This window comes from Aethalodelphis obliquidens, unplaced genomic scaffold (assembly GCF_003676395.1).
Source record: "Aethalodelphis obliquidens isolate GAN/ISIS:26980383/991018 unplaced genomic scaffold, ASM367639v1 scaffold125, whole genome shotgun sequence".
NCBI lineage: Eukaryota > Metazoa > Chordata > Mammalia > Artiodactyla > Delphinidae > Aethalodelphis > Aethalodelphis obliquidens.
In genome coordinates, this window is record NW_020838069.1 from 943,987 (window position 1) to 967,187 (window position 23,201).

General features: G+C 44.3%; 1 protein-coding gene across 4 annotated transcripts in view; it reads left to right on the plus strand.

Annotated features, from left to right (window-relative positions):
* DAG1 (dystroglycan 1) overlaps window positions 1–23,201 on the plus strand; it is a 65,411-nt gene that overhangs the window by 11,214 nt on the left and 30,996 nt on the right. Inside the window, exon 1 of one of the 4 annotated variants that reach the window (XM_027098812.1) lies at window positions 900–2,128. The exons of the other annotated variants lie outside the window; for them this stretch is intronic. The gene's annotated coding sequence lies outside the window, so the exon portion shown is untranslated. Of the gene's footprint in view, window positions 1–899; window positions 2,129–23,201 lie in introns of those variants that run through there. 4 annotated transcript variants of the gene reach the window in all.

Here is a 23,201-nt window from a genome sequence, read left to right on the forward strand (position 1 = left end):
GATCACACTGCAAATGCCAGCACTTGTTATAAAATGGTATTGAGTTTTCTAAAGAAGAACTGTTCTTTCAGATAGTGCCTGGTCATGCTATGGTCTTTTGGGTCATGACTTCCCAAGAGGTGAGGTCTACCCACTGAACCCTTGCTTTTTGGCACGACAGGCAAGATTTTTGGTACAAGTGTGACGAGGTTGGACAATGAAAACACTGACTACCCTCAGCAGTAGAAACTCGAGCCGGAGGAAGGAACCTACCAGAGGTACTGAGTCCCTTGGAACCCTCCCATCCTGATGTGGCCTTAAGTAAGGCCCTTGACCTCTCTGCCTCAGCAAAATTGGGATAGAATATCCTCCCCATAGGCTGCTGAGGAGGAAATAAAAGCTTCCTAGTAATATGCCCTACACCTCTCCATAATTGCTACTGTTATTACACTTATCCTTTTTCTAGTGTAAACTGAGAGTCCGATATTTAATAAAGGCTGGACATATTTCTTAGGTTAAGTGATTGGTTCAGGGGTGTTTTTTTATTGTGGTTTATAATTACATACATAATAGATCATATTTTATATGTACCAAGTAGAATCTTATTAAAAAAAAAAAGCCTTAGACGTGAGCCCATTGATACCTCTCAGAAAGCAGCTCTAGCTTGACTGCTTGCTCACCTGTGGAGCTTTTTTTTTTAATAAAATTTATTTATTTTTGGCTGCATTGGGTCTTCGTTGCTGCATGGTTTTTCTCTAGTTGCAGCGAGCAGGGGCTACTCTTCGCTGTGGTGCGCGGGCTCCTTCTCATTTTGGTGATTTCTCTTGTTGCGGAGCACCGGCTCTAGGCGCGCACGCAGGCTCAGTAGTTGTGCATGGGCTCAGTTGCTCTGTGGCATGTGTGATCTTCCCGGACCAGGGCTCGAACCCCTGTCCCCTGCATTGACAGGCGGATTCTTAACCACTGCGCCACCAGGGAAGCTGCCCACCTGTGGAGCTTTGAGTGCTGTGGTGTCTTATTGGGGTGCATCGTCCTGGAGGCACTGGCCCCATCGAGACGAATAAAGGACAAAAATAGTTTGAGGACCAAGGATTCTGTTAACTTTACAGTACTGTTTATATTTTTAAGGAGTTTCTTTGGAAATTCTTTGTGTGCCCAGGTTTGTTTTCTTGAACCTCACTAGTGCAGTAGAAGGAGCATGGACTGGCAAGGTTGCTGCATGAGTTGAGTGCCTGGAAGTGCTTTGTTTCCTTTTTTAGTATAATGTTTATTTCTGTTTGAGTTATCAACAGCAGTGCATGTCTGGTGTGAAAAGCCCTTGGTTTTCAAAGAGCTATACCTCTACTTATTTTTTCCCCATGTGACCATATGACTTCTTGCCTAGGTAGTTTATAATAGGTAACTTTGACTTTTCAGTCAACAGATGCATTTTAAGAGACTTGGAGCAAGTGAGTGCTCCTGGTTGAACGTTGGGCAGCAGCAGATTCTGTACCTGGAGCATGTAATTCAGCTGAGCTGTAGTGTTGGAACTCTTTAGAACAGAAATTTTAAGACTTTTTTGTTTGTTGTATAGGAGGATGAGCTCAGTCTGGAATGTTAGAACCTTACTCTGTAAAGTCAGCATCCTCCCTGGAAAGCTAAAGTATTTTGGGTTTCCTTGACTCCTTGAGGGACAAATTGAGCATAGAGCTCCGGGGTGGGAGGAAGATGAGGGTACAGGCACCGGTGCCCAACTTCTGAGCAGAGGATGATTATCCTAAAGACAAAAATGGGGTTTCAGCCTCCAGATGATGAAGACGCCGGGTTTTATGAATCTGTGTTCAGGGGGAGCTGCCTGTGGGTTCCCACTGGAGAGGGCTCCAGGTGATTTCCAGATAGTGAAGGCATTTGGTCTCTGATCTTTGTTTTAGAGGCAGGTGAGGGTAAAGCTATTGGCTGTTATCAGATAAGAAAATGACATGATACCACCAGCGGGGAGCTGAAAATCTCTAAATGCTCACTCTAAATCCTCTGATAGGATAGAGGGGAAGCAGAGCCCACAGGCCTTCTCCCAGCCTGGGAGTAGTCCTGGGGCAGTGCAGGGCAGTGCAGAGGAGGCCACTGTGCCAGAGCTGATTCTCAGTACAAGAGAAGAAACCCTGCTGTGAAAGTAACTCCATTTCTACTGCAGTCACTGCAGACTCCTTGTCATTGTGGGGGGATTATTGACCTTGGCAGTTTTATTTCAAATTTGGATCTGGGGTGGAGAAAGCAGGATGCCCAGTGGTATACATAGTGATGTCCATGTTCCTTAGCTAGTCTGCTCTTGTAGGTTGTCTGAAGCACGGAAATATTACACCCGTCAGAGATTATGGGTGGCTGGGTTAAGATTGTTTGTATTTTGTATATATATTTTAAGTAGTGTATTTTGTGTCAGGTCCTTTACATGCATTAGCTTACCTAATGAATATATGTTTATAATTGGAAAAAGTTAAAGAAAAAAGGAATTTGATCTAGGAAGTGTTTAAGATGAAATATTGGCTGTTAAGCAGCCTTGCAAGACAGGCTAGCCCATGAACTATGGAGGGGACTGTCTTTTGGCACCCAGCAGGCCCTGTTGTCGCTGGGTTTCAGTTATTTGTTCATTCATTCAGTAGGTGGTTTTTCTTTTTTCTTTTCTTTTTTTTTTTTTTCGGTACGTGGGCCTCTCCCATTGCGGAGCACAGGCTCCGGACACACAGGCTCAGCGGCCATGGCTCACGGGCCCAGCCGCTCCATGGCATGTGGGATCTTCCCGGACCGGGGCACGAACCCGTGTGCCCTGCATCGGCAGGCGGACTCTCAACCACTGCGCCACCAGGGAAGCCCTGGCAGGTGGTTTTTGAGTCACTGTCATGTCCTGGGCACCATGCTAGGCCCTGGGAATGGATCTGGCAATGGATGAGAGAGGTATGGGCCCTATCGTTGCCCTGACCAGAAAAAAAAGGGAGAAGTGATGAAGTTATTTCCCTTCAGTTGAAGGAAAAACTTTTTTTCCTTTTTTCAGGAAAAGTGATTTGGAGAGGCTGAGGGTCACGCCCCTGGCAAGTGACTGCAGTCATTGTGCCTCTGATTCATCATAAAGGGGAGTTGGGGGGCCAGGCCCATCTTAGAGAGTGATGTGAGGGATCAGGGAGAGGACCTTAGAGAGCTGGCGGGCAGTAATAGATTATTTTCAAAGCCAAGCTGACATTTGGGTATACAGTGATATGTCTCTGACCTGTTGAGCCATTTCCTAACCCTGATGCCATGGGAACCAGTTGAGAAGGATAAAGGAGTCATGCAGGTAGCTACAATATCAGCTTAATAACCAGCAGAGCTATTGGAGAGTGTGGGACCTGGGTGAGCAGCCAGTGGTGGTTCCTAAGGCCAAACCTCTGAATTAGAGAGAGGTCTCCACCCAGTTGCCTATGAGGCCACCCTCTCTGTTCCATGCTTCCTGGTGGGGTTCTCTTTCTGCATATGCTGCTTTGCAAAGTCCTCAAGCTCTTCCAGGACTGGTTTTCTGTTTACTTCATCCATTTATTTATTTATATATTCATTCATGTGTGCATGCATGCATGCCGCATGGCACAGCATGCAGGATTTTAGTGCCCCAACCAGCGATTGAACCCATGCCCCTGCAGTGGAAGCGTGGAGTTTTAACCACTAGACTGCTAGGGAAGTCCCAACTTAATCTTGTCTTTTTAAATCTATTTTTTTAATTTTTTTTTTTTTTTTTTTTTGCGGTATGCGGGCCTCTCACTGTTGTGGCCTCTCCCATTGCGGAGCAACAGGCTCCGGACACGCAGGCTCAGCGGCCATGGCTCACGGGCCCAGCCGCTCCGCGGCATGTGGGATCTTCCCGGACCGGGGCACGAACCCGTGTCCCCTGCATCGGCAGGCGGACTCTCAACCACTGCGCCACCAGGGAAGCCCTATTTTTTAACTTTTAAAAAACTTTACTAGTGTAAAATTAAACAAAAATGGAGAAAACAAGACCACCCTCCCCCCAAAAAAAGTAGAGCTTAGTGAATTATAAGGTCATGAAATAGAACTTTATTGGTTCCACCAGAGGCTTCTCTGTGAGCCCCAACCCTGCCACAGCCCCCTCTCCCTTTCCTTCCCAAGGTGACCCCATCCTGTCTTTTTGTAGCCATTTTCTTACTTTTTTTTTTAATGGTTTTATCTCCCAAATGTGTATCCTTAGGCACTGCAGTTTAATTTTGTCCATTTTTTTTAAAGTTGTCATATCTTGTAAGTTTCTTTATCTGCATTTTCTCCCCTCTGTCCCTTTTCCTTGCAATTATCTGCTGAAGAACCTGGGCCCTTAGACCTGTGGAATCTCTCACAGTCCAGATTTAGCAGATTGTGTCCCAGGGTGCAGTTGAGCATGCTCTTCTCTGTATTTCCTGTGAATCAGCAGCTGGATCCAAAGGCTTGATCAGCCTCAGGTTTGGTCCCTTTGGCAAGGCTGAGGTGGTTTGGGTCTTTCCTCCGGAGTGCTGCTTTCCTTTTGTTCCGTATTTTGCTCATAGCAGGTACCCAGAGCACCACTTCTGTGGCAGGACAGTGGGGCCTGAGGAGAGGCTAGGCCCAGCTCAGCCTCTAAGTGGCTCTGTGGTCCTTGTCAAACCAGTTTCCCCAGCACAGTGTGACAGGTGTTGGAAGAGGAAAAGCCTGGATGTGTTCTCTGGCCTAATTCACTGAGATGGGTTCACAGTGCTGTCCCCCTCTCAGGCCCTCCCTTCTTCCTTCACATTGCTCTTCTCCCCACATTCTCAGCTCCTCTGCCTTTCATTGTCTGTCCCTCATCTTGTCCCCTCTTCAGCTTTCCTCTCTTCCTTTCCTCTTTTGTTGATAGGGTATTGTGATGGGGAAAAGGTTGTTTGAGACTTAGGGGAGGAATGCTCATCCTGCGTGATTGCTCACCATCTGGGAGACTGTAGAAGCCTTGGTTTACCCATCTGTAAAATGAAGGTGTAGCTCCTGATGACTTAAATGGTCTCCTCAAACTCTGTCTTATGAGCATTGTGTTTTACAAATTTTCTTTGTGTTTGAAAGCTATTTTAGAGGATTTTCCTGCTTCTCCATGTAGGCCACACAGCTCCAGTGGTAAGGAAATGGAGAAATGGATAGAGCTTAGAGAGCAGCCAGAATCTAGTCTTTCCCCATATCTGCACCATCAGACCAGGTAGGTTGGGTGGATAGTAGAAAGCTTTGTGGGCTGTGGTCATGGCCTCACCTGCTGGTCTCAAGCAGTCTCTGGGTACAGAGACTTGCCTTACAGAATGGAGAGGTATGTCAGCTACCAGTGTTGTCGCCTTGCTGGCTGGTAGCTGAAGATGTGAGCATGCGGAGGTCCAAGAGTGAGTGTTGAGAGTAGGCTCAGGCTCCAGGCCCAGGAACTCATCAGCTAGTTCTGGCTTTCTTGTCTGGAGGCCCCACCCCAGCTTACCCCAGAATTTGTTGGGCAGCGTAAGCCGGTATCTGGTGTGAGGGCAACTATGTGCTCACATCAGAGAGCTGCTGTCTGGTCAACTATTGCCGTGAAGATCTGGAGGAAAAGGGCTCTGCTCATGGCTGGCCTATACCTTTGTATATAGTAAGCTCGTTGCCCTTCAGATGGGAGCTGCCCCTGAGAAGAGATGTCCTGTGATGTACCAGGATTTTTCTGGGCTTTTCCCAGTGCTGTGACACTTACCATGTGCCTGTGGAGTTTTTGTTGTGCTATTATTTCACACATTTAAAATTCCATTTATTTTTATACTTAAATAATTTTGAAGCCATGTAAATTCAGATTTTTGCATCCTGTATGTCCATCAAGGTTGCTTAGGCCTAAGGAAGTAGACCAGGTTTTGTTTTCTTGTTTTGAATCCAAGTTTTCTGAGGGTTGTCCTTTAGGGAGGAGAATGTAAGGAATTCCAGAGTTAGCGAGGTGTGGATTGTGCTAGTGGAAGGGCTGGAGAGGCTGCTGGGCACTGCTCAGGAGTTGCCTGAAGGAGTGGGTGTCAGCAGCGGGCATGGCGGTGAGGAAAGCGCTGAATCTCCTGTGTGAGAGATCTGTATCACTACCTTTAAAAATTGCATTACTTGGAATTTGGTGAGGTCAAGACCACAACCAGAGCTAGTTGCTTAGGTGGTGAAGCAGGAGTTAAAGCTATGTTTTCTGATGTTGGCTACTCTGGTATTCTATGGTGTTTGTGATCAGCTAAGAGTGAAGGTCCTTAGAGGGAGTCCTTGCTTTCACCTCAGGTGTGGGCAGGTGGCAGGCAAGTAGCAGGCTCCAATCAAAATTGTCCGAGGCCAGAGCTGAATTATCTCATTCTTTAGGCTTTGAAAATCTATTCTGTTATAGATGAAGTTGTTTCACTGAATCTCCTGATAACTAGCAGTATTTGATTTTTTTTGGTCACTATTAAAAACAATTGAAGCAAGATTTACTTGTAGCAAAATGCATAAATCATAAATGTACAGCTTGACAGTTTTAGATATTGTATATATCACTCAGATGAAGATACAGAACATTTCCAGTAGGTTCTATTGTGCCTTTACCCAATCAGCATCTCCCTAAAGGTAACCACTTTTCTGACCTCTGTTCTTGAGCTTAGTTTTGCTACTCTTGACCTTTATGTAAGTGGAATGATAGAGAGTATGATATGTACTTTCATGTGCCTGTCTTTTCTTGCTGAATGTTAGGTTTGTGACATCTTTGTGGTTCTGTACAGCAGTTTGTTCTCTTTTGTTGTATAGTATTTCACATATGAATATACCACAATTTACTGCTTTTCCTCTTGGTGGACATTTGAGTTGTTTTTAATTTTTGACTATCATGAATAATATTGATATGAATCATTCTTGTCCATGGCTTCTGAGTATATATCTAAGAGTGAATTGCTGGATATACTTGATGTTTTAATTACTGGGAATTTTGTCTGTATGTCTCTGTTGTATTTTATTTTTGATCTTCTTGTTGTGGAGAATTTCAAGTACACTCAAAGACAGAATAATACAACGAATCCCATGTACTTATCACCAGCCCCAACATCCATCACCTACTGGCAAGTCTTGCCCATTCACACTCCCAACTATTGTCCCTACCCCACCCCTCTGTTATTTTGAAGCAAATCTCAGACATCCTGTCATTTCATCCATCAGTCGTTTAGTGTGTATCTGTAGAAGGTAATGTAACCACAGCAGCTGCTGAAGGGCTTCATGCTCCTATCTGGTCCTGGTGTTCTTCACTAGGGGTTTGTATCATGGTCCTCATGGTAGGATGTGGTTCCCAGTTCCTGTTACTCCTCATCTTGCTGGAGTTGCCTATGTCCCTGGTTTTTCCAGGAAGTTTTTGAACCAGGAACCAGCATGGTATAGAGTTGGAGGGTCATCTTAGGACTTTGGAATGTCAGTCACTGTTGTGGGCACCACTTTCTGTTGGATTAATCATTCATGTGTACAAGTTAGGCTGATCTGAGTGAAAGATGAGAGTGGATTGGTGAGTACTTTTGTGCTCAGACACACAACTGCTTGTCCCAGGTGGCTGCACTGGCCAGGGACAGATGGTTCTTCCCCCACTGCCCCAAGAGTCTGGAGGGTGTGACCTCCAGGATAGCCGGGCTCCAGCGTTCCTCTCAGACTCTGCCCCTCAGTTGAAAAACAATAGGCCTCAAACTTAGGTTTGGCAATATGATTTAGAAAAGGTTAATGTTTTTCAGAACAGTGAAGCTACAGTATGAAAATTAGACTTGGGAGCTCCAAAATACTCTCTAGCTTCCCTCTCCTGTTCTCCTTGGGCTCAGCACTTGTATTTGTGTTCCCACTGCCCTGAGCCCAGAGTTGTTTAGGGTGGGCCCGGAAGGTACCCTGGTCCACAGGGCTGGTCCACAATAGGAGCAAAGAGCACCACAGATAACTTATTATTTGGAGTAATTAACCCATAAATTTTCCATAGCAATTTTCCTCTGAGGCAGTCAAGTTTGACTAGAAAAATATAGTGCCATGTTTTGATTCATTAGTCATCTGGATGCTCACCCTCCCATATTTTCATGCTGGCTAACTATGAAGTACCATTACTCCCAGCTTGAATTTATGATATCTGCTGCCCACTATGCCCATTAATCCAACAATATGAGAGGGACAAACTGTCTCATGCTCTTTCAACCTGTCCCACACTCCTTTCTCTTCCACCTCATGTTATTAATGAAGGAGTTTAACAATAACAGTAACTCAATTTTAGTGAAAGTAAGAGAAAAGTCACTCATATCTTTAGGTCGGAATGTAAATTGAAGGGTATTTTGCCAATATCTAGCAATTCTAATATACATAACCTTTGGCCCAGCAATTCCACATCTAGGATTTTATCCTCAGATTTCTTACCAGAAGAATGCAAGTCTGAGAGGGAGAGAGCACCCTTCAGAGCAAAATATGCAGGATACTTAGACAGGTATGTGCCACAAGCAGCAGGGGGTAGTGAGGAAGTGGATCCACCCACTGGGGCTGAGGTCTTCCAGTTCTAGTAAACTTTAAAAAGTAACAGTTATGAAGTATGTGATACCATTTGAACTTTGAGTGAAATAAAAAGAGATGTACTAGTTTATGTGTTTAGAGATACATTAAATGTGTCATTTGTGGAGAACGACTGAAGAAACCCAGCCTGCTTACCTGAAGGCCTGGGAGGGAAACCACCTTTTCACTTATGGCTTAGTGTATTATTGAAATTTGTTTTACCTCCATGTGAATTATTTTTATTGCATTAAGTTCAAAGGACCAGACAGCTGATGGCATCATTGTGAGGCTTACTGTGTATCTTCTGAATCATGCCCGGGGATTGTTAATGGGGAATCTGATACTGGGAAACACTGATTTCAGCCTGCCCATATTTTGTGTTTAGCTCTGGGACCTCTGAACTTGGTGATGGTCTGGTTGGGGGTTTTTTCCTCCAGGAGGGAAGGCTCCTGGGAAGGAAAGATGAAACTATTTTTAATCTTGAGCAAACATAGCCCAATGTAGTAATTTCAGGCCCCAGTGTGACATTTTCTTCCATTATAATCCGAGTCACTTTTAAAGCAAAGTCCTTTTTTGTACATTTTGTGCTTGTAGTGTTTCTAGAGGGAAAAGCTTTTAAGATACCCCCTCCTTATAAAGGAGGGCTTGGGGTCCTGGTGGGCTATGTTTTGAATCATGAAGTCAGGGGCCTTGGTGCCTGGAATCTGGAACGCTAGTGGACAAAGTGTGAGGGTGTGAGGTAAGTGGTAGGATTAGGGTTACTTAGGCCATCACCGTTTACAGAACTCATCTGCTGACTTTGCCTCACAGCTGTTGATGAATATTGCTGCTTCGTCAGGGAAGAACTGACGTTCTGAGACGAGAGGCCGACCATGCCCCACGTTCCTTTTTCTTAACACTTATTTTCTTTTCATTTCACACAGTTTATATTTTTGTAACTTAAAATTTTGTTATAACTTCAAACTGCAGAAAAATTGCAAAAGTAGTACAAGAAACTCCTAAATACGCTTTACCTTGAGTTACCATTTGTTTACATTTTGCCTCGTTTTCGCTTTGTCATTCTGTTTCTTTTCACTCTGTACATTTTTTCCCTGAACCATCTATGAGTGATTGGCAAACATCATGCCCCTTTACTCCTAAATACCTAATTGTGTATTTCCTAAGAATAAGAATATTCTCTTACATAATGACAATACATCTGTCAATATGAGGGAAATTTAATATTGGTTTAATATCTAATCTACATTCCATACTCAGATTCCTCAGTTGTCCTAATAACACCTTTGATAGCCCCATGTGAGTAGGCACAAGTTGCTGGTTTGTCTTGATGATCAGTTCTGGTTGAGGAGGTACCTGACAGTTTTTTCCTCCTTAAAGTTGCTATTTTTCCCTTTGCAATTAATTAATTTATGGTAGGACACTATGTAAATATCCTGTTCCTTATCAAACTTTGACCCTCTACTTTCAGCATGCAGTGGTGCTTCTAAGACCATCATTCCTTCTGAATTAGTTGTCATCTTACTCAAAGAAGAGCTTTCTCACCTCCTTCACTTGTTTATTCAGTTTTGTTTATATTAGTTCACATTGATAACTTATTCAATGTGATATAGCCCATTCTTGTCATTATTCATTTTGATGCCCAGATTGTCCCAGGTTTGGCCAGTGGGAGCCCCTTTAGGCTGGCTCCTGTTCTTTTGACATGTCTCCATCATTGTTTGAGCACTTCCTGACTTTCTAGTGCAAGAAGATGTTCCAGGTTCCTTTCCCCAGCCTGCCATCAGCCCTTTCCACAAGGAGCCTTGATTTCTTTTAGTTGAAGTGGCATTTAGTAACCAGGATATGGATGCATGGTACACATTTTTATTTACTAAAGTCTTTTAAAATAAATCTAATTTTGTATTCAGTTACTTAATCATGTTGCAGTTGAATAAAAGAGTTTCATGACTTAAATAAAGGAGATCCAGTTCTTGACTTTTGTTATAAGTTGAACAAGTAAACACGATATAAGCAGACTAAGATGGACTTTAGCAACAAAATAAAAGAAGGTCTTGCCTGCTCAAAAAGAATTTATTTCTGCTTAACTGTTACAGAAATTACCAAAACCACTGAGCTAAGTTCTGAAGAGGAAGGATATGCCTGAATATTGATGCCAGGGACCCTTATTCCAGGCTGTGGACTGCCTGAAGTCCAGCTCCATGAGGCAGTGCCCTTGACTCTGTTGTCAGAGCTTTGGAATAATGGCAGTGTCTTTCGAGGCAATGAAGCAGAGCTGCCCTGGTGTTTCAGGTGGTCTTTGACATAGTTCTTCCCTAGGTGGGTTCCAGTGTCATGGGAAGACCTGGGTCTGACCTGTGTTCTCTCTGTGCCATCGTTATACTATGTGAGCAAATCAGATATGGCCCCTGCTGTCACTATTCTGAGAATTGAATGAAGAAGGAAAGGTATAGTGGGAGGTTAACTGGATAATGGAGGACTGAGTTGGGTGGGTTTCCCAAGGAAGCAGCATTTAGCGGGCTGGGAACTGAAGGGCGAGAGGGAGTTGGAAAAAACTCTACTTAACAAATGCTCATGAGTAATTTTTTTGTGTGTGCCAGGCAGAGAGGGTGGACCTGATTCATGGGCAGCTGTCATGAGCTGCCTAGAACACAAGAGCCATGTGATGGCAGTTGTGGCTCAGGCAAGTTAATCTAGTGAACCAGGCTTCAAGTCCTGGCTCTGCCCCTTACTTGGTATGGACTTAAGTTTTTGCATGTCGTAAAGGGGACATTAGCTATTCAGCAGGGTTGCTGTGACGTAGGGTCACTTACCATCCTTAACGTGTTGCAGCATCCAGAACCTGATTACTCCTTGTTATGGCAGTTTAGTGTAGGGTAAACCATAATAATTGAAGGAGTCTTTGTGGAATGCTTAGTCTGTGCATACATTGGGCTGAGTGGCTGATGCATCACTTTCAGTTCATCCTGACAGTAGCCCTTTTTTTTTTTTTTTTTTTTAACATCTTTATTGGAGTATAATTGCTTTACAATGGTATGTTAGTTTCAGCTTCACAACAAAATGAATCAGTTATATATATACATATATTCCCATATCTCTTCCCGCTTGCGTCTCCCTCCCTCCCACCCTCCCTATCCCACCTCTCCAGGCGGTCACAAAGCACCGAGCTGATCTCCCTGTGCTATGCGGCTGCTTCCCACTAGCTATCTACCTTACGTTTGGTAGTGTATATATGTCCATGCCTCTTTATCGCTTTGTCACCGTTTACACTTCCCCCTCCCCATAGCCTCAAGTCCATTCTCTAGTAAGTCTGTGTCTTTATTCCTGTTTCACCCCTAGGTTTTTCATGACATTTTTTTTTTTAATTCCATATATATGTGTTAGCATACGGTATTTGTCTCTCTCTTTCTGACTTACTTCACTCTGTATGACAGACTCTAGGTCTATCCACCTCGTTACAAATAGCTCAATTTCGTCTCTTTTTATGGCTGAGTAATATTCCATTGTATATATGTGCCACATCTTCTTTATCCATTCATCCGATGATGGACACTTAGGTTGTTTCCATCTCTGGGCTATTGTAAATAGAGCTGCAATGAACATTTTGGTACATGACTCTTTTTGAATTATGGTTTTCTCAGGGTATATGCCCAGTAGTGGGATTGCTGGGTCATATGGTAGTTCTATTTGTAGCTTTTTAAGGAACCTCCATACTGTTCTCCACAGTGGCTGTATCAATTTACATTCCCACCAACAGTGTAAGAGGGTTCCCTTTTCTCCACACCCTCTCCAGCATTTATTGTTTCTAGATTTTTTGGTGATGGCCATTCTGACTGGTGTGAGATGATATCTCATTGTAGTTTTGATTTGCATTTCTCTCATGATTAGTGATGTTGAGCATTCTCTCATGTGTTTGTTGGCACTCTGTATATCTTCTTTGGAGAAATGTCTGTTTGAGGTCAGTGACACATGGTCCCCATTTCATTGATGAGAAAACAAGCTTAGGCAGCACCTGGAGGCCAACTTGAGCTCATGTCACTGAATCAGAGTGGAGCCAGCGACTGCCACAGCCACTACGACTCTGAGAAGGACTGGGGCTTGGAAGGCAGGAGGGAGAACAACTCCAGTAACACTCCTGGGTATTCCATGTGGTGCCAGTGCTGCTGAGTAGCATTGATGTGTTTTGTGAGGGGGCCAGGACATATGGGAGAAACTTTCTAGAGGATCCAGAATTGTGGGTCTGGGGCTCTGATGAGAATTTCAACACAGGAGTCCTTGTCCTGGTGAGGATTGATCAGATATACTGGGTTGAGGGTAAGTTTCTGCATTTCCAAGCCCTTTTTCTCAGCTGTGCACCAGTTTTTAATTCCTTCAGTACCTGCTGTCCGTGTGGTCTGGGCCCCAAACTATACTGTCTACCTCCTGTTCTGTTTCAGAGCTGTTGTATCTTTAGAGCAGGGTTTACTATTGGTTGAAATCTGCACCCCAGTCAGTGACATCAGAATTTTGGGGGTGGGACTCAGGCATCAGCTCCGTTCCCTGCCCAGGTGATTCTAATGTGCAGCCAGGGTCTAGAGCCACCGCTCCAGAGCTTAGGAGAGCTTGTATCCTTGGTTGAAGTAAGAAACTTAGCCTGCTCACGAAGGCAGAACTGGGTATTCAAAAGGTGCTGATGTCAAAAAGAGTCATGTACCACAATGTTCATTGCAGCTCTATTTACAATAGCCAGGACTCAGAAGCAACCTAAGTGTCCATCAACAGATGAATGGCACATATATACAATGGAATATTACTCAGCCATAAAAAGGAACGAAATTGAGTTATTTATAGTGAGGTGGATGGACCTAGAGACTGTCATACAGAGTGAAGTAAGTCAGAAAGAGAAGAATACCATATACTAACACATATATATGGAATCTAAAAAAAAAATGGTTCTGAAGAACCTAGGGGCAGGACAGGAATAAAGACACAGACCTTCTAGAGAATGGACTTGAGGACACGGGGAGAGGGAAGGGTAAGCTGGGACGAAGTGAGAGAGTGGCATGGACATATATACACTACCAAATGTAAAATAGACAGCTAGTGGGAAGTAGCCACATAGCACAGGGAAATCAGCTAGGTGCTTTGTGACTACCTAGAGGGTTGGGGTAGGGAGGGTGGGAGGGAGACGCAAGAGGGAAGAGATATGGGGATATATGTATATGTATAGCTGATTTACTTTGTTATAAAGCAGAAACTAACACACCATTGTAAAGCTATTATACTCCAATAAAGATGTTAAAAAAAAACAACAAAAGGTGCTGATGAACCTGCCCATTAGATCAAAGCTTATCTGAGGAAGATGGTCAACCAGGAAACAAGCTTTAGGTGGCCTTGATGGCCAGTGCATCAGAAAGGGGGTGCCTTCTGTTTCCCTCTTCCTGGGAATTCTCATGCCTGATGCTGTAAATGTCTAGCTGTTTTTGAAGTGGAAAGGAATGGACTTTGGTATAGTGCCATATTGCGGAAAAACAGTGATTTGTGTTTAACTCTCCAACTAAATGTTTGTTGAGCACCTGTTCCATTGAGGGGCTGGGCCGGATGTGGGAGTAAGCATTCCAAGTTAATTGGAGCATGATCGCGCTGTAGCAACACCTGCGGCTCTGTGGCTCTGTGTGGAGGAGAACGTGCTGTGCGCATAACCCGTTAAATGAGTGGCAGGGATTGGGCATGCTTGGATAGAAGGGAAAGCACTCTTGGAGTGGTAAAGGAAGGGCAGTCTCTCAGGAGAGGAGGAGGGGAGGACTTGGAGCCTAGTTCTGAAGATAAGCAGAGAACCTGAGGGTTCAGTAGACATCTCTGCTCTGGGCAGTGATGCAATGTCCTAACTTATGGAGGAGTAGAGCCCTCCTATCCCTTCCTATCCCAGTGGTCTTGGATGAACAGACCGGTCTGGAAAGTAGAGGTCACACTCTGAGGACTCAGCTTTCCCTGATGATGTTTCACGCTTCTCCACCCTGGCCAGGCCCTGCTGTCTAGTCCCCACTGCATCAGCCTGAGCTCAGGACCTAGGTGAATTAGACCCTATTCCAGCTCTCAGGAGACACCCAGTCTAGTGGGGAAAGTTTTTACTGAGAAACAAGAGAAGCTCCTATTATTATTATTTTTGGCTATGCTGCGAGGCATGTGGGATCTTAGTTCCCCGACCAGGGATTGAACCTGGGCCACAGCAGTGAAAGTGCCTAATTCCTAACCACTGGACTACCAGGGAATTCCCACATATCATTTTTCTTGAGACTAGTGCTCTAAATAAGAGGAAGCATTTTCATTTTTATGGTGTTCTTCATTTGTGAAGAGATTGAAACACAAATGGAATGGAGTTGGAGTTAAAGAGCAGATGGTGGAAGGTAGGATGATATGTGATATTGAGTAGATGGCCAAAAATTTGTTTTTTAATTTTTATTTATTTATTTTTGGCTGCATTGGGTCTTCGTTGTCGCGCGCGGGCTTTCTCTAGTTGCGGCGAGCGGGGGCTACTCTTTGTTGTGGTGTGCAAGCTTCTCATTGCAGTGGCTTCACTTGTTGTGGAGCACGGGCTCTAGGCACATGGGCTTCAGTAGTTGTGGCTCTTGGGCTGTAGAGCGCAGGCTCAGTAGTTGTGGTGCATGGGCTTAGTTGCTCCATTGCATATGGGATCTTCCCAGCCCAGGGCTCGAACCCGCATCCCCTGCAATGGCAGGCAGATTTTTAATCACTGCGCCACCAGGGAAGCCCTGGATGGTCAAAATTTTTTGAATACAAATCATCAAGGAAATATAATTCCTATTGTGTGTTTCTTTGTTAGAGCAAGGTGCTTATGGAAAAAGAAAAGGAATAATTGCAGAAGTATTATTTAATTTGCCATTTGCCTAAATTATCTCTGTTCATGCTGTTGATTATAATTATAGCTGGTGTTATTTCATTCCGTATTTGCCTAGAAAACAAGGCTTCTAAGAACATAGATTTATAAAATTATTTTTTAAAAATTCTGTCGGCCAAAAAATTGCTTTTGGTCCATTGCACCTGGTGTTGCTCTGCTCTGTCGAGTGCTGCGACCTCTGATAGTCACTGACCTCTTTCCTGTTCCATCCCCAGAGGACAGCCACACCTGAAGTTCTGTTGGGCAGGACCACTGCTTTCCTGTTGAGGTGTAGATGAAGTTAGAATATGTTCATTCTCCTTGAGAATGATTTGGACGTGGGACTTTCCTGGTGGTCCAATGGTTAAGAATCTGCTTTCCCAATGCGGGGGGCCTGCGGTTCGATCCCTGGTCAGGGAACTAGTTCCTGCATGGTGCAACTAAGAGCCTGCATGCCTCAACTAAAAGAACCCATGTGCCACAACTAAAGGTCCTGCATGCCGCAATGAAGATCCCGTGTGCCACAACTAAGACCCGGCGCAGCCAAATAAATAAGTAAATAAATATTTTTTAAAAAAGAGAGAGAATGTTTTGGACATGATTCCTTTAAAGCCTTTTGTGTCACGGCCCATAATAAGTGCTGTGCACTAACCATGTACAGGCCTTGGTGCCCAGGTGCTACACTCGTTGCTGTGGGTCATCCAGCAGGATATGAGCTACAAAGAAGTAACCAGTACCAGACAGGTGCACACCAGTCCTGTTTGAGGTGCTCACTGAAGCTTAGATTCCTGTTGAGGTTGAGGCCTTGTCACTTTCTTGCTCTGTGGTCAGTGTCAAATTCAAGTACTTAATAGTTAGTCTGTAAAAGCAAAAGATAGCTGAGATCCCTGGATGCATTGCAAGTAATCCAAAAAACATATGCAAGCTTTAAGTTAGTCTTCTTTGAACTAACTGCAGTTGTTTACAGGGTGGACTCTTTCAGAAACTGCTGCTCAAGTTTGCAGCTGCACTAATGCTTGGGGTACGAGAGGTGGAAACTCTGGTGTCAAGAGCCTGCTGGGTGACTTCCTGCTTCTTAGCCTTTCTGCAAGTAGAGAGCTGGAGTAACTTTCTGAGGCGTCTGTAGATTATGAGTTTATAAAGAGAGCTTGACTTGAAAACAAAACAAAAAACTCCAGCTCTCTAGATAAATGCTACTGATAATTTACTTATTTTTAGTTCTTTGTCACAGAGAATTCTGGATTTTCTTCTAATCATTTGCTGAATATAGCAGGTAATGATCTAAGGCTGGCAAAGGACTGGAGGGCTGCTCTCTCCCTTGGGATGAGAAGCATCTCTGAGGAGCTCATGGCTCCATTTGCTCCCCCTCCAGTTCTGAGTCAGGTTGATGGGTGAGACATCTACTTGGGTGGTAATAGTCAGCGAAATCCCAAAAAGGATCTGACTGCTGTTTTTGTGGCCATTTCCTTAATCCAGTAAGAAATATCTCCAGCCTAGCATGTCTTGCTGCCTTAGGATGAACAGCTTGACAAGAGTGTGGAGGGCACTCTCTCCAGTCCTGTTGGTTGTTGCCCTGTCTTGTCTCTGCATCTCCCACTCCCCCATACAGAAATCTATGTAGGGACAAAGACCAAATCCTGTTTTATCAGTCAGGCTTTACAGGGCAGCTTGGTCTGACCTTTCTGCCTTCCTGTCCCTTTACTGACCAAGGAAGCGCTGAGGGGTAAGCAGCGGCTATCCCTATGGTTCTGTGAGGGGCCAGCCTGTTAGGAGGACTGTTGCCATGAATCCCTCACAGTGTCATCTTTATCCCCGTGTGAGATAAATGCAGAGGTTCCTGACTCTTGATTAGATCTGTTATTAAGACTACAGAACTTAACAAGATTCATTGGATTGGTATACAATGAGAAGACATAACATAAACTTGTCATTTGCAAAAGAGGTCTTTTAAGTAGTTAGCTCCAAGCACAAATGATTTACGTAGAGCCTGGGGAGGGCAGGGTGCCTCTGTGCTCTCATTAGAAGCCAGTTGAAGATTCCTGTGAAAAGAAGATAGAGTATCTGAAGAATTAAGCTGTGGGCTGGTGGGAATCTTTGTTCATTTGGGCTATGGGAGTCTATTTGTGCCTGACGGGCCCAGCTTGGAAATTCAGACGATCTTGGCTCTGTTAGGAAGAAGAAAACAACACCTTCGAGCATCAGGAGATGCTGGCCACTACTGAAAAGTACTTGGTAGCTGCTACTTTCTCCCCAGTACTTGGGAGTATGTAAATTGTAGCTGTACCCATTTGATAAGACAGACGATCCTCTGCATTTGTCCTTCCCTTATCTGTATTTGCTTTTAATTTTTAATCCTTGGGTTCTAAAAGTCAGGAACTAATTTCCAAATAATTACTACTGAGTGGAAACACACTTTTTCCTTTGTGCTAAGGGAGTGATCAAAGCCTGCAGGAAGAGAAGGTAGAAGCAGTGGGAGGTGAGGACAAGGGCATCTTCAAGGATTTCTTCAGTTGTGTTATACCTGGGTTTAAATCTGTTGTGGCAGACAGTGACTGGATCTCCTGGAGCTTTGAGGAGGGGGAAAGCACTTGGGAGTAATACATTTCCTCCATCTTACTTGGTGTAGAGGTACCTGAACTGGATATATTGTATTTCTCTGAATCAGTGCTGTGATCCTTGAAGAGCAGCCCCATATCCTCTACTGGGGAAGGCCAGCAATGCAGAAGTTGCTGGGATTGGCCCAGGAGCTTTGCCTTCACCAGTTCACTGGGAGCTGGTACTTTCAGGTGCCACTCTAGGCCTGATTCCGAGGTCACGCATGGCATGACCTTCTTCTGCTCAGCATTGGCCTTGTTCACTGCTTCACTGCCTGGTCATAGAGTGGCTGTGGCTTTGCAGAGCAGGGGTTCCAAGAGTCTGCAAGGCCATCTTTTGGCCCTTTTGCTCCAGCCTTTGGAAACACAGCCCTAAAACCTACCAGAGAAGTTTACGATTATTTAGATTTTGCAGCTGTAGCAAGGCTGAGGTAGGTAGAAGGGCGAATCAGAGCCATATGTGGGAGGGAAGGAATTCTGCTAGCAAGAAAGTCTGAGCAAAGGGAGTGGGTGCTAGTTGTGTCTTGTCCTTCTATAAACAAGGTTTGTTGATCTGGCAATTTCTGGCATGGTTGAAATGTTCTTGATGGTCGGGCCTTAAGAATGTGGCCCCAAAAAGAATGTGGCCAAAAGCAGGTCACAGCTTTAAACACCTAAGGCTAGTATTTGCCTAGATAAACACTCAGAACAATGGCACCTTACAGTGAAAGTGCAAGAGCTCCCAGTCACCGTGAGACAGGATACCCCTGTCTGGCTCCTGAGGCCTGTATTGTGAGGTTGCTGGCAGGATCAAGGGCTGCAGTAATGGGGGGCCTGAGTAGGGAGCTGGGAGTGGCTGTGGCCACCCCAGTATTTCATCTCATTCCTCTTTTCTGGAGTCTGATTAGCCAGTTAGGTCAGGAAGGCCAGCAGTCAACAATCTTTTTCTAACCTCAATTCATTCAAGTCAGATTAGCATATTAGTTTTGAGCTGTGGTACTTATTTTTAGTCTTTTGTAGTATAATGGAAAAAATATCAGAAAGCTCAGCTTTTAACTTCAAAGTGTGAAATCAGATGATTATTTGCTTTGTGCTTGGTGAATCATTTTGGGGATTTAGGGGAAACCCTGTTGCTATTCCCTGATATCTGAGTGCCTGCTTGGTGCTAGGCATCAGTTGGGGAAGAGGGCAGCAGAGCATATGTGGCGTCAGACCCCTGCAGTGGACCTTTTCTCTCTCCTTTCCTCTCTGGGCAACCCTTGGCGTCCAGCCTTGACCCGACAGATAATTGACCATTCTGCCCTCACAGTGTAGTCCCAACTCTACCTTCGTACTGAGATGAAGAAGAGGTTGGATAGCCAGAGGAAGTTTGGGGAGTCAGAACGCAACTTTTATTTTCTAGTAAGCACGTACTTGGAAAACACTTATATAAGTATTTAGTTTATTACCTCTTGTGTTTTATGATTTAGTAACGTATGTAAATCTTAATTGACTATTTTTGCATGAAATTTGGGAAGACTACATGCATAGCAAATGAAGCTTCACACCTAGTACAGGGTAGGTAGTCGGTAAATATACACTGAAGTGTTAACTGTTGTTGGGCTCTCTTGAGATAATTGTGATTTACTTTAATTGGGTTCTTGGATGCCACAAGGGTATGCAAATGTAGTAACTCATTCCCACTTGTATTCTGCTGAGTCTGGCCACCCACCTCTCACACTTACTCCCCTACTTCCACCCCACCTCCAAGTCCAGCTGCTGCAGCCAAATGGACAGTTAGGCCTGGTCCTTGTCTTTGGGCTCAGTTTATCCTTTTCCAGCCTCAGTGCCCTACCTGGGCATCGATGATTAGAAGACTGGACTTAAGCCTTATAAGTTTTTTCTGAAGTCTAATTGGTGTGACACTTGAGTAATGTGGGTTTTAAAAAAATATTTATAATTGTAGTAAAATATACATAACGTAAAATATGCCTCCTTAACCATTACATTTTTAAAAAATTGTGGTAAACAAAACAACATAAAACATAACCGTCTTAACTGTTTTAAGTGTGCAGTTGAGTACTGAGTAATGTTTAACAGCAGCATATGGAGTTCAGTGGAGTGTAGAAGGAACTGTTTTTCAGTGAGCTTTATCACATAAGATGCTAAAAATCTACTCAGGCTAAAAACTACGGTCCAGTGGAGAAATGGCCTTTCAGCCCTGGCTTCTGAACCTTGTCTTTCTTCCCTTCCTCTAGGATGTGTTTGCACCTGAGTGAGTTTGTACCCAGGTAAAGCCTTAACTTCCTTCCTGCCTTTGTTGAGAAAACCAAACCACCGTCAGCAGAAATCATTGCTCTTCTGGGACCTCTGCTTTTCGTATCTGTGATAACTGAGAGTTTCCAAGAGTTTTCCAAGTGAGAAAAGCATTCAAATAGCTTTTGTGTTTGATAGACTGTTGAGTAGTACTTGTTTCTCACAGGTGGTAATTTTTTTCTTCCACATATTTTTACTTTTAAATATCTTGCTGTGTATGTGGCCCTGGTCTCTTGGTGGGTTCCCAAGCTCCCTGATGGTGTCTTCGCCAGGCTGCCCCCACACCTCTGATGATACTCCCACAGAACACAGGCCAGAGAGGAACTTGCTTTGTGTCAGGGAAACCTCATCTGCCTCCTGAGCAGTGAACGATTTTAGGGTGACACCTTGCATCTTCACCAGTGACTTGGCTCAACACCTTCCTCATCTGACCCCAAGGTGTGAAAAAGTCCTGTTTTAAACTCAAAGCAGAGCAATCTGCCTGTCTTTTTGGTGTTTGAAGCCCAAGTAAACAATGACTTCACACTATTGTTTTCCATTGTGTTGAGTACATCCTGTTGGCCATCAGATTGAGCAGTTTTAAACCGGTTAACCCTCTAGAATTTTTAGATTAATATTAGACTGACATTTAACATTTACTTTTAACTTCTGAGTGTCTGGATAAAAGCCTTTTTGCTAGATGGAACCTAAAGTGATTGTTTCAGTTAAGATTATTCCTTTTGACCATTTAAAACAAGGTCATGGAATTTTATTAGTTTTGTTTTAAGAAGAAAATCCCATTTTCCTTAAGTGTTTTAATTACATCGTGAATTGTAGCAGTTTGACAGTTTAAATACTATTTTTAGGTAATATAGCTATTAGAGATTTAGGGGTTCCTGTGAGTGGTGGGCTGGGCTGCCTCTCCTTCGTTTTGTATGGTTAATAATGGGTTGAATCCCACAACTTTTCCTTCATTCTTAGAGAATAAAAACTAGTAGGGAGCCATTCTTTCAGAGTTTTTAGTTAAGATACTTTAAAGTTTCAGTCTCTGTAGGTTTTTCTGCACCTGAGGAAGTGTTAAGTTTACTATAAATTGAGTTAGTGTCGTGTATGCATTTGTTCCACGTGTTTTTTGAGTGGAAAGTTTTATTGACTGAGCCTCCTCCATGCATGCGGCACTCATTAGCTCTGGGAGGTAGCCAGTGCTGGAACAGAGCTACTTCTCTCCTGGGGCTGGAATTCCAGAGGGAATCTTCTAGTTCCCAGGGATCCAAGTCTGTCTGGACAGGGTAGAGTCACAAGGCGCTCGCATGCCTCTCCTCTCCCCGCCCCAACCCCAAACGTGCTTCATTTGCATATAGATAGGGATTAGTGACAGGAAGGAGCCCGGAAGGATTCTTTCCTCAGATGTCTGGGGTCCTCACCTACCACTGTATAATGCTTTTGAGTCTCTGGATGTGTCCCTGCCGATTGATCTGGTAAACTTTATTTATTTATTTTTTATAAACTTATTTATTTGTTTATTTTTGGCTGCGTTGGGTCTTCGTTCAAGCGGGGGCTACTCTTTGTTGCAGTGTGCGGGCTTCTCATTGTGGTGGCTTCTTTTGTTGCAGAGCGTGGACTGCAGGCGCTTGGGCTTCAGTAGTTGTGGCTCGGGGCTCTGGAACGCAGGCTCAGTAGTTGTGGCGCATGGGCTTAGGTGCTTTGCGGCATGTGGGATCTTCCCGGACCAGGGCTCAAACCCAAGTCCCTTGCATTGGCAGGCGGCTTCTCAACCACTGCGCCACCAGGGAAGCCCTGATCTGGTAAACTTTAAATACACCTGCCTCCAGGGCAGATTTTATGTATTTTGTTTTACAAAGAGCACCACCTTTTAGGCACTGCTGAAAACTTGGCTTTTTATTTCTGCCCATCACTGAAGAGTCCCCAGTATCACAGTTGGAGAAAGGAAGTATGCCCATTTTTCACATTGTATGCCATGGCTTGTTGAGCAGGTGTTCAGAACACCAGGGGCTTCACCAAGGCTCTGGGAAGGTCCCTCTTCACAGAGTTGGCTTTTGCTGGGGTCTGGAGCAGTGCCGAGCTCAGACTTAGTGGCGGACATTGCCCTGGGGACTGGCACAGAGGAATGAGTTACCCATTCCCACTACCCATTTCTCAGCAGGAGAGCTTCAGCAGTGTCAATCAGCCAAACAGTGGTGAGTTCAGCTGAGACATATTCTTGGGCTACCCTTAGCACTTGCTGGTATTCCAGAGGGTATAATGTGAGTGTGCATGTGCAGTGTTGAAATGAATGGCTGTGTCAGGAAGACTTTTGACATAGTCTTTTCTCTGGTTCCTCAGCACCTTCTCCTCCCACCATCTTCTGGCCACAGGCTCTGTGTGACCATGGTTGAGTGTTACCTCTCTTTAGGCCTTGATTCTGAAAACTGAGGAGGAGGATCTCTGTAGTGCCTCCATCTCTGGATGACCAAGTGTGTGAGTATGAGACTATGTGGAAAGCCTTCCAAAGGGACGTCCTAATAGTGGTGTTTGGATGCAGCCTGACAAGTTCCTAGCATAGGGAGATGTGACCATTGTTTATAGGAAGCCAGTATTAGAAAGACACAAGGCTGCTTTTTGCCAGTTTGCAAAAAGATCTTTTCTTCCCAGAACATGGAAAACCAACACATAGCAGCAGTTGGAGTTGTGCCCTGGACAATGCCTGCTTGCTAAATGCAGAGCACTTAGTCATGCCCATGAAACAGATACCCCGTGTCGTCATATGTCCACAGATAGCACACTGAGCTTATGTTCCTGGTAGGACAGGGTGTGTCTCATACTGTTGCTGTTTTCAAATAAGCTGAGAATTTTTAAATGGAGAATCAGATTAGAAAAGCAAAAGATCAACTGGATCTAATAAGTAGAAAAGTAAGTACACAGAAGAGTAAGGGTATCAGAAGAAGATTAAAAAAAAAAAAAAATGGGGCTTCCCTGGTGGCGCAGTGGTTGAGAGTCCGCCT